A 13,897-nucleotide genomic window follows, 5' to 3' on the forward strand; every position below is an offset into this window, starting at 1 on the left:
GATTTCAGTGCTTCCTGTGTATGACATTCTTAAATAGACAGCATAAAAATATCATGTTTACATAAAGCAATGGCGGGAAAAATCATAAGCCACTATTTTAACTACAATCTAGGCCTAACTTTGGGAAATAACTTCTGTCATCTGACCGTTAGAAAAACAAATTCAAAGGGAAAACTATGAAATGATAACGGAAACAGTTGCATCAAACCCAAAGTCCAACAAAGTGGATGTGAGTCAGAAAACATGGCAATAAATTGTGTAATATTCCTTCACTATCACATCCTCTGAAACATCCGGTAAGCGCTCATAAAAGACTATAAATACAGTTCACATGCCTGAGCCATGAGTGGTTTATATACATAGAGACCAAACGCAGCATGTTCACATTTTCTCTCACACAGCAACACAAGCATGAAGGACAGCTAAACAATTAAAAAGCTAACAATTATTACACAAATAAGTGCTCTATAAACTGTATTCACCAAATCAATTTTGGATTTATTTACGTGCATTTTATGTTTGTATTATACAAATTGTGGGAATTAATGAGTGGAGTAGATTCGCTGTAACTCAGTTTTTATGTCAAACAGGTTAACTTTATTATCACAATGCAATATGTAACTCCTGATTAGAAAAAATTAAAGTTAGAGAGCAATATTTTTCAACTCTAAATTTTCATCAATTATTCAGAAGGTAACAAATAGTTAGCTATAACTGCATCAAAACAATGTAAAAGTTAAGCTATTGGGAAAAAAAGTTTTGTCCAAACAGGTAAAATATCAACGAGGAGACTGAGAAAAGCATTTCTGGTAAACACATTGTTTTCTTATTCTTTATAATTCCAATTTAAGCAATGTGCATATCACAATATAATAACATAAAGATTTATGGTGTAGTTTGATCAAACATTCATATTCCCAGGCACCAGTTTGGCCTAGAAGTAAAATAGTATACAACAAGTGTAGACACTACAATTCCTGTCGCAGGCTACCTGCTACAGGAAACCGTAGACTGTATAATACTTGAAGGTAGTCTACATGACATCCCCTATCCGTTTCTGCCAAGCTTTGAAGCCTACGGAGAACCAATATGCAAATGCCAGGTCAACCTAGCTCCTGAAGGGTGTGTGAGGTAAAGAGGCAAGCTTAGGCCTCGTTTATACGGCGTTTCACCCTAAAACACAAAAACTCAGGGACAAAAAATCTAGGCTTACACTGTAATGCAGAGGGACTGAAAATGGCGCCATAACTGTCTTGTCCAGAAGCGGCTTTTGGTAGATCCCCACTAAAGGAGAGTTAGGATGATCATCTGGTGTATTGGGGAATGCTGATTGCAGAAGTGGTGCAACAGTGGTGCATTAAGTTGAAAGTCAGTCAGCAGATTCAGTAGATTAAGCAGCACAAGCAAAACATGGTAGTCCACGATGATTGTGACAACGGTACTGTTTTATCGTCAATGCACATACGAGAAGTTGAGCATGACATCACCGTTTCCACTAAAAACACTGGCTGACTATTTACAAGACAACAGTGGTGGCAGCATTAGGTCAGCTGAAATGCTGTTTCCGTGTAAATGAGAGGCTGAAATGCAACAATACTTTTGTGTTTCATCCTAAAAGCATTGTTGTGTAAACGTCCTCTTAGAGCCTCCTTACTGACAGTTATATAGGCGCTCGTCAGTCAGATGAACTGTGCCTCTGATTGGACAAACTCTTCATCTTCTTCTGAAATGCCAAGTTATGATCAAATTCACCCCCTGTACAGGGTGTGCTGATAAAAATTTGAGCTATCCAAACAGATGTTACATTCTGTATCTGACTATGAACATGTTAATATTTGCTTTAAAAACCGTCTTTTTTGAATTGATGTGTTTGTGGTTTCCATACTTCCCGAGTCAGCCTCGTGTGGACACTTGGCGAGCTACAGTTTTTATCACATATGCACCGGCTTCATTTCTCATTGCCAAAAATTGTCACTTGGTTCAAACATGACCTGCATCCGTTTTCAATGTTCTTTCTTTCTTTCTTTCTTTCTTTCTTTCTTTCTTTCTTTCTTTCTTTCTTTCTTTCTTTCTTTCTTTCTTTCTTTCCAACTGTATCCACTCTCCTATCATCTGAATAGAGGCACCAAAGAAAAAATAATAATCTTTAAACAGAAATAATTATTCATGATCTGTATTTTCTCTTCTTGAATTTGATACAGTAAAACACACATTCTGTAATTAAACTATAAAGTAATAAATTGAATATGACCTTGTTCTGTAAACTCTGCTAATTTAATGACATTATATTCAGTGTTGTGAATTACTCTCTGCTTGACTGAATATGTTCATGCAACCACTTAGCTTGAAGAGTATAAAAGTTGGGTTTTCTAAAATTACCTGAAATTCAAATCAGTAGTCAGAAAACTGTTGAGTCTGCATAACTAAAACTAAAGGAGGACAAACTGATGTGTTGACCAGAGAGAAACTGGACACTTGACTAAAAAAGCAATAGTCAGCAGCCAAACCATCACTAGATTACACATTCACTGATTACTGCTATACTACGGGGATTGTTTCTCTAAACACAAATAGAAAAGAAAGACATGAAAGGAGAATAGAAGCAGATGTGAAATGTTGCATTGACTCAACAAAAAGTTCTCTAAAACAAGCTGTGTTCAATTTATGATCATAACTTTGTCCTCTCTTAAAATGTATTTTGTACATGTCTTAATGAGATGCAGCACAGAGATGAAAAGAAAAGAGGGAGGAGAGAGATGGGAAACAAGCCAGGTTTTTGCATTATCTTGGCCACCTGCTCGAGTCTCATAAATTTTCTGATTAAAACAGAACGTGCCAGCTGATAGTCATATTGATCTTTGTATGACTGCAACTATTTTCTCTAAGCTCGGCCATAAACTCACCAGCAGAGAAGAGTCACTTGTAAAAGTTGACATGTTTATGGACCTCACTGTTAACAGTTTTTGTTCGGTTTACTCTCTGTTGAGGAAAGACTTTCTATAAAAATTTTGTTAACTGCATGTCTGGGGTTAATGCGTCTGTGAGTGGACTTCTGGAAAGTGAGGCTGATGTTGAAAGATTTTTAAGTGATTTTCAAACAAATTGTGCACAGTTATCAAATTTCTCTTCATCCCATTTGTGTATTCCTGACGGGTATGTCTTCAAAGAGGGAAAACTCAAAACTTAACAACTCTAGGCACTAAAACATAACAATAGAATATGTGACATTTTTATATCATTTGGCCCAGCTGAGCCTTTAATAAGATCTGTTGTTTCAGCATTTACCACTGACGCCACGTAAAAGCCTTCTGGTTCTGTGTGTTGGTGATAAGGTGTGGGTGTGTGTATTGTGAGTGTGGGAAGAGGGGGGCGGTGGTGTTGGTGTATAAAGGTTGGTGGGAGAGTAGACAGGGTGTCCGGCACCAAACCACCTCCCAAAATAAACTGTCCCTGCGTCTCTGTGTCTGTGCGGTGGCAGACCTGTGGCTCCCACAGATCCAGCAGCAGGAGCAGCAGGAGCAGAGAGGAGTCTGGGGCCAGGCGGCCTGTCACAGGAACAACATGTCATCAGCTTCATCACTCCCCTAATGGCTCTCCTCTTGACCAGAGACATGGCAGACTGTGTTGCCCCACCAAGGCGGCAGTTTACTCTGCACTTACACACACATACACGCACACATGCGTACATAAACATTGGTGTGCGCACAAATACTCTGCTGCCCACTCCCTGCCACTTACAGGCCAGCACAGGAGAGACTAGGAGGCCCCCTTATGAAAATATGCAGAGGTGCTGGAGATAATGTCGAGCCAGACCCCTGGACCCGTGCCAGGCTGCCCTCTTAATCTGAGGTCTGGAGGAATCTCTGCCCAGGAACACTGCCAAGGGTCAGGAACATTAGCCAGCTAAAATATTTATCTGTTTGACGCTGATCCTGACTTAAAGGAATAGTTCAACATTAAGGAGCAACCCTACTGCTTTTTCATAGATATGAGTGGTTGCAAGCTTATCATTAAGTGACATTTGAGAAAACTTCTAAACAGAAAACATATAGTCAGCGGAGCTTCATCCTCATCAACGTCATCATCATCACTCATTTGTATGTGCAGCTCAATCTTGTAATGGAGCAATATTAGTGTACCAGAGTGCAACTAGGTGTTAGAGTGTTACGAGACCAAGAGGTAAACACACAACAAGAGTTACACAAACATCCTCAGGCAGGAGAAGCAATAGTCTTAGTAAAGTCACAGACAAGTCTTAAAAGTCATTATTTTAAGACATTAATTTTATGAGTTTCATAGCCAGGGGCATGGATGACTTGACTGACAGATCTTCACATTGCAGCTGGTTGTCAGGAGGCTAAAGGCTAACTTCAGCTCAACCTGGGGTGGTGAAAAGAGGAGGAAGATGCACAGTGAAACTAGACCATCAACTGCTGCAATGAGGACTAAACTAAGTGCTCAAACCATAAGGCCAGTAGTGCCTCCTCTTTTGCTTGTCTGACAAAAAGTGAGGTTTGAGTGAGTGTTTCCAAAATGGTGACCACCATCATTGGATATTGATAAATGGATGTGTATTATGTGTATTTGTGTATTTTGTGTACAGATGGCAGAGTGTGCTGGTTGGTCCCCTTCAGAAACCAATGGGTGGCGCTACTAAAACTAAGGGCATGCATCCCCCACTAGCAGCACAAAATATGAGGCAATGCAGAAATACTAAAATCTGCTGTTCGTCATGCGTCCGCTTGAGGCTAGTACCATAAACCAAATACACTACAAGCCAAAAAAAGCCATTTTCACAGCAGAAATAAACATGTTCACAGTCTGGTACAAAAATGCCTCCAGTCTAGATCACTATTTTTCTAGCACACACTGTGATGGGGTGATTTTTTTTCTCTTTCAGTTTAGAAAATACTTAGAACGCAAGTTCACCCAATCAGATGTAAAGCTCGGCTGATTGATTGACTGTCACCCCATAGCTGTTAGAGTGGAGTCTCAAAGCCTGCCTTATTTCCAATATGGCCCCTTCCAAAGATTTGCTTAAAAATTCTGCTTCACAAACAGACAGGTGACATCACGAAGCCTATGTCCATTTATAATACTGTCTATGATCCCTCACTTTCAACTGGCAATGAGAAAAGAACCCCAGGACATTAATTTGGGGTTTTGAACATGAATATAAAAACTTAACCGCAAAAACTACTTTGTTTTAGAATTTTTGTTACCAGATTTCACTTCTTATGTTCTTTCCACTCAGTGTACCTTCAGTGAGATACACTGAGTGGAAGCTTCGAGTGGATTATTATTTCATTGACAATTATGAGATATCCTTATTCCTAAAACATCAGTCTCTTAAAAATTCTGAGAAATTTTTACAAAAGCTTGCCATAAAGGGAGGCAACCACTGTATTTCTTTAAAATTAGAAAAAAAAATATTTTGTTAACAAGACATCTGCCTTATGATAAGAATATTTTTTGATTGCATGATGGCAGAATTTACTTTCTGTGGTTTCTCTTCCAGGTAGATAACAGACAGCTGGCTGTCAAAAGAGAAAGAGACAAGTATATTACCCATGATTCCAAACCATACCTTTAACTCACAGTTGGAGGCAGGTTAGCTTACCTTGAAAAATGACTTAGCCGGATTCTGTCCAGAAGTTTAAAAAGCTATTTATCCCAGGGCTTATATGGGTCATATTAGCAACTTATCCCTTTTTTGTTTGTGTTTCAAATCAAGATCAGAATATCTCTTGAACTCTTTACTTGCTTTCAACTTGTTTCCAGGGTTAAGCTAGGCTAACAGACTGCTGGCTGTAGCTTTATATTTAGCATTCAGACATGAAAGTGGTATTGATCCTCTCATCTCCACAGGAACCTCACACCTTAAGAGAGCCAAAAGGAGTCAAGAAGCCGCCTGTACTGCTTTCCTTGTTAACAGTTCAGTCCAGCACACACCCATCCCCAGCCGTCTGCTGGACGTCTGGCTCCAGAGAGGGCGTAATCATGCTTCGCTCTCTGCCCTCTCACTCACAGTTCAGCTCTAATGCTACACCATCCCTTTGAAACTGCACTCAGCTACCCTTTCAATGAATTTCCATGCACTCTTTTTTTTTTTTCAGGGGCCACATATTTATTTTCTTTCTCTGTCTTTGTGGGTCTGACTCTCACGCTCAGCACTGGAGCTAGGCGAGCCGCTGGCTGCACTAGTTAGCTCATTAATCACTCTCCTCCTCTCCCCCTCCTTTCTGAGAAAGAGTCACTAATTAATGGAAAGCACTTTATGACAGAACACAGGGGTTTCCTGGAAATTAACCATTAATCTAGACTTCCATTATAGGTCTAATAGCATAGGGTGGGCGGGATGGATGGGTTTGAAATGGTGAAAAAGTGTTATGGCAGAAACGTAACGCCAGAAACAAGAACTGCATAAAAAGTTGTGTTAAACCTCATCAGTGTTTATGCCGGCCATGACTAAATTTACAGCTTGCAGCATCGCTGACAGGATGTTTTAGATTATTCTGGTGTAATCTGGACGTTTCATGTGCACGAGTAAACACAAACATGTGGAGCTACTTCAGGCCTTTTACTCAAAATAAAGCAGCAAAGCATTATTTTATTGCACATGGCATTAACTAAAAATGCTCATGCTGCTCTGAGAATGCTTTGCAAGAATGCTAACACTGGTGTTTAATTTTCAGTGTTTTCAGTGACTTGCATCTCAGTTTTTTCTTACAGAGCACCCTCAATCTTCTGTTATCAATAAGTTTATCAAAATACTCCTGTAGTTATATCCATGCATGAAGCAGCTTCTTAGGCATATACCATATTCATTCACCAAACCTTGTCCTTGGCTTCTCTAAAAACTGAGTTTAGTTTATGGTAAAGGCCAAGGTTGTAGGACATGATATTTGTGCGTTTGTTTACTTTCACAGTATTGTATTTTGTTTAGACTTACATCAGGGGGAACAGTATCTGAGAAAACGAGGAAGGAAGCGGGATGAAAACAAAGGAAAGGGAAGGGAACCCAGTGTGATGGAGCCCTCTCTCACTGGTCCTGGATCAGCTGGAGTCATGTGGACAGTGGCGCCACCACCGCGACTAATGGCTGTGGTGCTCATGGAAGACTTTTATTTATTTATTTAAATAAATGCAAAATAATGAATGGAAAGAGGGCTGGTGTATTCTGCTGGAGCTGTGGTACCAATTAACAATCAGTCACTGACACTCACAGAGCCACTGAGGAGGAAGGATTTGAGCCTGACAGTCACAGCTTAGCAGGTTCATATCATTGCTGGGTCAGATAATTAACATGAAGAATGGGAGTTTTAGTGTGTTGTTTATAAGTTATGTATGTCTTAACGGTTGATGCATCTGTCTGACAAGAGAAAAAGAAAATGAGCGAGGAGATCATGGATGTCAAGAGACCACAGTTATTTTTGAAAAGGGATTTTATTGATGGTAACTTTAACCCAAATGATGCGTGCTTCTTTCAAAAAGAGTAGAAATCTTCATGGATAGGTTTAACTGTGAATAAAAAACTGTGTTTTTTTAAAGGTCCTATATCCTGCTCCTTTTCTGCAGTTTAATATGGATCATTGATGTCTTCATGAAATGGTAGTAACATGTTTTGGTCCAAAAAGCCAATAAATCAAGCACAGCAGCATTGTTTCCAGGCTCTCATAGCCCCTCTGTTCAGAACGGTCTGATTTAGTGGGCGTGGCCTTCATATGTAAATGAGTCCGCGCTGATACCGCCCCGCTCACTGAGAGCAGCGCCACGAGCTCCGAATGCACAATGTTACGGTAAACAGCAAAGCTTGTTTACCGTAACATTACAGGCTAAAACAACAGGCTAACCACAGCTAAAGTTAGCATCCTGAAGCTAACACAGAGACAGGGGGGACACTGAGGAAAAGCTCTTACATCTGCTCCACAGCACTCAGCATTTAAAATACTCACATTTCCAGGGTCTGAGGTTTGTTGGTGGATGGTTGGTAATGCGCCTGGATTCAGGACCAGTCTATTCACTAGCCCTCTGTTGTACTGTCCAAAGTTGGAAAAGCAGTCATCCGTGAAGTGACTAGCACACACATGCACAGTTTTACTGAGTGTAGCTGGCACATTTCCTTGATAAATGAACTCTAGCCACTTACTCTTGACTTCTTCTGAGATGGGAAGCTTGTGCATGATGGAACTATGTGGTTGTTTACAGCCCAAAACAGCCACACTCCTCTCCCTGCTGCTGGAGAGATTTCTCTTCAGATGCGGGAGCGGAGTGGACAGAGAGGGGGTTCGGGGGTATCTGCTCTGGTGGACCAAACAGGTCAGACTTGCTCCTGATTGGTCAAAAAAGGGAATCACTGATGTCAACAAACCCCAGAAATTCCAAACAGCATGATTTAGGTCAGGATTTTACATTCACAAGCACTATTAAGTACAGGTTTTGTCATTAAATATCACATTTTGTGGGCTTGGAGGAAATTCAAAGACCCAAAAATTTCAGTAAAAGACTTAATAAAGTGATTTATGCATAATATGGGACCTTTAATGACTAAAAATATGTTTGCCGGGGGGGGGGGGGAGTTAAGTTTATCACAGGAGAAGAGGTGAGTAAGTGATATTTGTCAATATTCAGGGTACGATGGATAAAATAATCAACGTTCAGAAAAAGAATAAAAGACGTAGCGCAGATGGCTCATTGGCAAAGGTTGCACCCCATGAAGTTAAGGTAGCTGGTGGCCAGAGTTGGTCCAGCCTGTGGCACCTTTCCTGCATGTCACTCCCCACTTTCGCCCCATTTCCAACTCTAGCTTTCCTATCTAACTGAAGCATAAAAAGCCCTAAAAATAACTTTAACCAAGAAAAAATATTAAATACTAAGACTAATAATACAAAGAAAAAGTTATGGGAATCAATATTAGCAAGATGCAAGGTGGCTTGCACTCGTTTGATTTTTAAAAGCTTAACATTATTTAACTGGACTCAAAAGCCTTCTACTTGCATTTCATTTTGAATGTTAATGAGAAAAGGTTTTCTCTCTCAACTTTCGGTCATCCAACAAACCAAAAAATCTATAAAATCTCTTGATAATGCCACATTAATACCGAATGGTTTTGATTAATTCATTCAGTTCTAAAAATTAAAAAGGTGCATTTGGTTTTTTTTTCACACTTGGTGTTGAACAGTTTATTTCTTCACAAATGTTAAAGTCAAAACGTTGTTTCATCTCGTGGTTACTGTTTCAGCTCAAAAATATCTCAGTACTTCCTTTAGATAATATAAAGAAGGTAACTTCATGTTGCTCAGTGGACACTAGTTTGCACTGGTTTGCTTTGTTAAACTCAGGAATCACAATTTTCTGTCTCTACTCAGATTTAACATGAGTGTTTTGGAGTTCAGGTATTATTTTGCTAAGACAGGAGATAAATAAACACTACATTGGTTCTATGTGCATGTATGATTAATTCAAGGGAATAGCCAAAATGCCCAGTTAGGTCTTATTTTATTGTTAACGGGCTTTGTTTTCTCAGTTAGCATGCTGCACCTATTTACGTAGGCCTAATACAATGACCATCCTCTCACACTACTTAAAGGAAGTCATATGATGTTTAGAGTAAATCATCAGAGTAATTTTTGCTGATTCAGGGGTGGAAAAAATAGAGGATTGATTTTGGATTCAGGGCAGACTTGTGTAAAAATAAAGAACTGATGGCTTTGATTCATTGATAGTGATGGGATAAGTGAATACTGATGGGCATTTCACGCAGCATCCATCCAACAGTTAGTGGGAATAGTTGTATGGCTTTGTAGAGTAAAATAGCTTTAAATGGTCAAAGACTGAGTTATACCTACTATGTTCTCTTCAATACTTGCTAATTTGTTAGAATTTGAGTTTAATATGTAAAAATGTACACACTGCACATTTTTTTCTCTTTGTGAAAGCCTCTGGATACAGTAACGCTTTGACAGTGCAGCTACAGTTTCACTTCAACAGAAAAGAGCAGGGTTACTTATTCCTAATTAGTGCACCAGGCAGACAGCAGCTGTGATAGATTGTTTTCAGGGCGGTGTTTGAAGTGTAGACACCTAAATTATCTTTAATGTCCCTGGACAATATTTCCAAATCAGCATAAGTTTTGTAAGACACTAAAAAGTGACGCTCAGTCTAGAAGTATTCTGAAATCTGATAATAAGTTGAGGCACATTAACAAATGCATCATTACGTTTTTAGTTTTATGGATTTGTGTCTTTGGTTTGCAGCTGCTAACGAGTAAGGGCAAATGAAAGGCTCACAGGAGACGGAGAGAGATGTGAGACAGAGGTGACAATCCCTGAGGAGGGAAGAGTATTTGCCACCGCGTCTGATGCTCGAGACACACATGGACACACATGGTCACACACATACACATGCAGAAATTCTTCACAGCTTCCTTTTAAGGTTACAGAGGGAGCTGTGAACGCTGCCTGGTGGGTGTCATCTTTAAACTGAAGATAAGTGAAAATATATTTGAAAAATAACTTCCAAAGCTGTTTCACTGTGACCTCAAACTGTGAGACCTGTTTGGGTCAGTAGTAGTTTGAGTCAAAAGGAGGTCAACGCAGAGCTGAGATTATAAACTTGAAGCAGACTACACCCACAGACAGGCCAAACACACTCAGAGAGCTCTGATTCTGTTTACACAAGGGAGGCTAAATGTTCAAGGGAACACACTCTGCATCGCATGTTATTACTTGTGATTCTCTCTCTTGACTTCAAAGACAGGCAACGCTGCAGTTCAAAGGTCAAAGGCTCTCCTGTTGCCCAAATGCCCCCAAATTTCCTGTTTTGTCTGGCTTTGTGAGTGTAATGAGATCTAAAATGTGAAGGCCACGTTCTGCTGGAGCCAGTGAGACGAAAAGATCCATTTCAACCCTGCTCTATTCAAATATATATCTGCTTTCCTTAACTTGAAAGTCTTTTTTACTCTTAGCGTTAGAGTAGGTTTAAACTTACATGGAGAGGGGTTTAAGTTATAGCATGTAAAGCTGCACATAAAGACAGGAAAATGGCCCCAACTGCCTTATTTCATCTTGTCAGGATGAACCCGTTTTTACCGCCATGGTAAACAAGAACCTCTCTCTCCCACTTTTCTCTCCATCTTAAATCAGCAGCAGTGACAGGGTTATTCTAGGAGATATTTCTCTAGGTTAGTCTAAACCTCAAAGAAAGGAACAGACAGTTTAAGATAATTAAACAAGAAGAAAGGCAGTCTGTCTGCAAAAAAGCTTCGGGCAAAAGAAAAAACATGTGGCAGTTTACCAGCCTCAAGGTACGCAAGTGTTTTCTGGGAGTTTCCAAGCAGACAATTACTCGAGTTAAACAAAGTCAAAATGCCCGTTTCTGCACATCTTCCTGCAGAAAACACAGACTGCATATGTGAGTGTTGAGGGAGTGGGGTTACGTGCAAGTGAGAGGCCCCGGTGCTAAATTACATTGCAACATGGTCCCTCTCAAAGCCCACATCTGGGATTGGCCCTGACAACTGGATGCCGTGCTGCTCTAATTTTGGTTACTTTGTTTATAACCCTATAATAGAGACAGTATAGGACCACAGGGCTGCTGGAATGAAGGAGGGTAGGACTCAGGCAAAGGAAAAGCAGTCATTTTGCAAAGGCTTGTGGGGATATTGACATTTGAGGAAAAGTTTAAAGTTAGGTAGAAAGAGCTGTGTTAATTTGAGGATAACTTTGAGTTCAGGAAACTTGGTAAAGTTGCCTCTGTTTTTATTTTTTCCTCTAAAAGATCCACACCATCCCACTTGAAGACTACATGTTGCAGCTTGTTGGATGCAACAACAACAACAATAAGAAATCTATAATTACCTGCAGCAGATCTGAGCTTTGCCTACCCACTCAATCTCTTTGGAGTCTGAGTGGAAACATAATCACTGAATACACTTTGTCAACACAGGATACACGGTGTAAAGACACTTAGTACGCTTGGTAATAAACAATGCTATCCCCTCAGGGACCGGGCTCAGCTCACATGATGAAAACAAAATGCTGAATGTAGCTCTGCACCAAGTGTCTGCCATTTCTCAAGTATTTGGGGATTAAAGTGTCAACTGTGCACCAATACGTCAGCCCTTACCTGAAATCTCTGCTCTCAAGTAAGAGAACAGTTTCTTTAACAGCTGGTAAATTCTCAAGAGAGGTGAATGACAGCTTTAATCTGAGGTCATTATTCATTTATTCATATTGTATTTTTTTTAAATCCTCTGTAGTCTGAAGCTGCAACATCCCCCTGGTGTCTAGCCACATATATACATTCCGAATTGTATTATGGGATAAGACATTTAAAATATAATTCATTGTAAGTAAATAAATAAATAAATAAATAAATAAATAAATAAATAAATAAACTCTGCCAAGTTTTGTTGACTTAAAGCATGTTCCTGTTTGCTGAAAACCACAAATTTCCAGAACTGGTGACTTTTCTGACGACATGCCGAAACCCAAAATCCTCAATTGGGTCATTCTTATCTTCCTTAAAAGCTTGACTTTATTTTTCTAGTATTCAACTCTTATTTCCATGCTGTACACTGTGAAATCTTAACTGCTCTATCATATCATAATAACAAAATGACTGACTTTCTTTTTTTTTTGGGGGGGGGGGGGGGGGGGGGGGGATTTGAGGATTATTTTCCACTATGTGAAATTTAACACTTTTATTGATTGGGGATATACTACTTACTTTATTAATCCCAGAAGGGAAATTCATTATATATATATATATATATATATATATGTGTGTGTGGTGATGATTTCTGATTTTGTTTTTCTTCTAACTCATCCCATACTACTCCTTGCAAACAGAAAAACAATAACTAAGGAGTGCCTCATTGAAGGGTGAAACCATCTATAGGTGAATGGGTGGAAACAAGGAGATGATGGAAAGGCATCATATAGAAAAATAAGCATTTTCTTCAAGACTTTGGTAAGTAGTGATCCAAGTGGTTAACAAATGTAAATTTGGATGACACATTACGGAAATGTGGATTTTTATGTATTACCTTGCTTTTTTCAACTTCTTCCTATGATATTCTCCTTTTTGTAACTTGCTCTTTGATTTTTGTTTTTTACAGACTTTACATGTAAATGTTTCTGTAAAATGCTCTATTTGAATCCTGTTAGAGGATGAGATGGACTGAGATTGACTTGGATTTATAATAACCCCTACTTGTGACTGTGCTTGGGTTTGGTTCCCACCCTTTCCTCCTACTCAAACTGTTCTTACATTACCCCATAACAGAGCCAAATACATTAACTGCATTGCGTAACCCATTGCACTCTGCTTGTTTGGTTATGCCGTAAAAATGCAGAGACATTAAAAATAGAGAATAAAAGCATCATACTTTCTCTGTACTGTCAAATAAGTGAAAGATAAAGAAAAGCATGTTTCTTCTGTGTTTGGTCAATCACTTTGTCTAAAACCTATCTTGTTGCAGTTATACTAAACTAAAGAGCCTTAAAACTTAAGTGGTCACTTTAAATACAGATGTTCTTGTTAGTCTAGTTTTGTATCTCCTATAGAGGCATCACTTGCAATTGATAATCTGTTCAGATTCTTTTCACAAGGAGGATTAAATTTTAAAAAATCATTTTAGGTCATATATCCAGCCAATCAAACGTCTGAAAACCAGGGCAACTCGAAGCACAGCACTATGGCTATGTGAACTCACCTCGCGAAGCGGTATTGTTAAGAAAACTACACACATCCACACTTACCTGTTCTCAACTGAAGGACACAACTTCTAAGAGTCTCCATGATTATCACATTTCAACTAATGACATTACATCAACTAAACTCTGAGTCTAAGGTACTAGTTTTAAAACCAGTATTCCAATTTTTCCAATAATTT

The sequence above is a fragment of the Halichoeres trimaculatus genome, unplaced genomic scaffold (genome assembly GCF_033239565.1).
Source record: "Halichoeres trimaculatus isolate MK-OKI-2021-1 unplaced genomic scaffold, fHalTri1.1 fHalTri1_scaffold_3, whole genome shotgun sequence".
Lineage (NCBI taxonomy): Eukaryota > Metazoa > Chordata > Actinopteri > Labriformes > Labridae > Halichoeres > Halichoeres trimaculatus.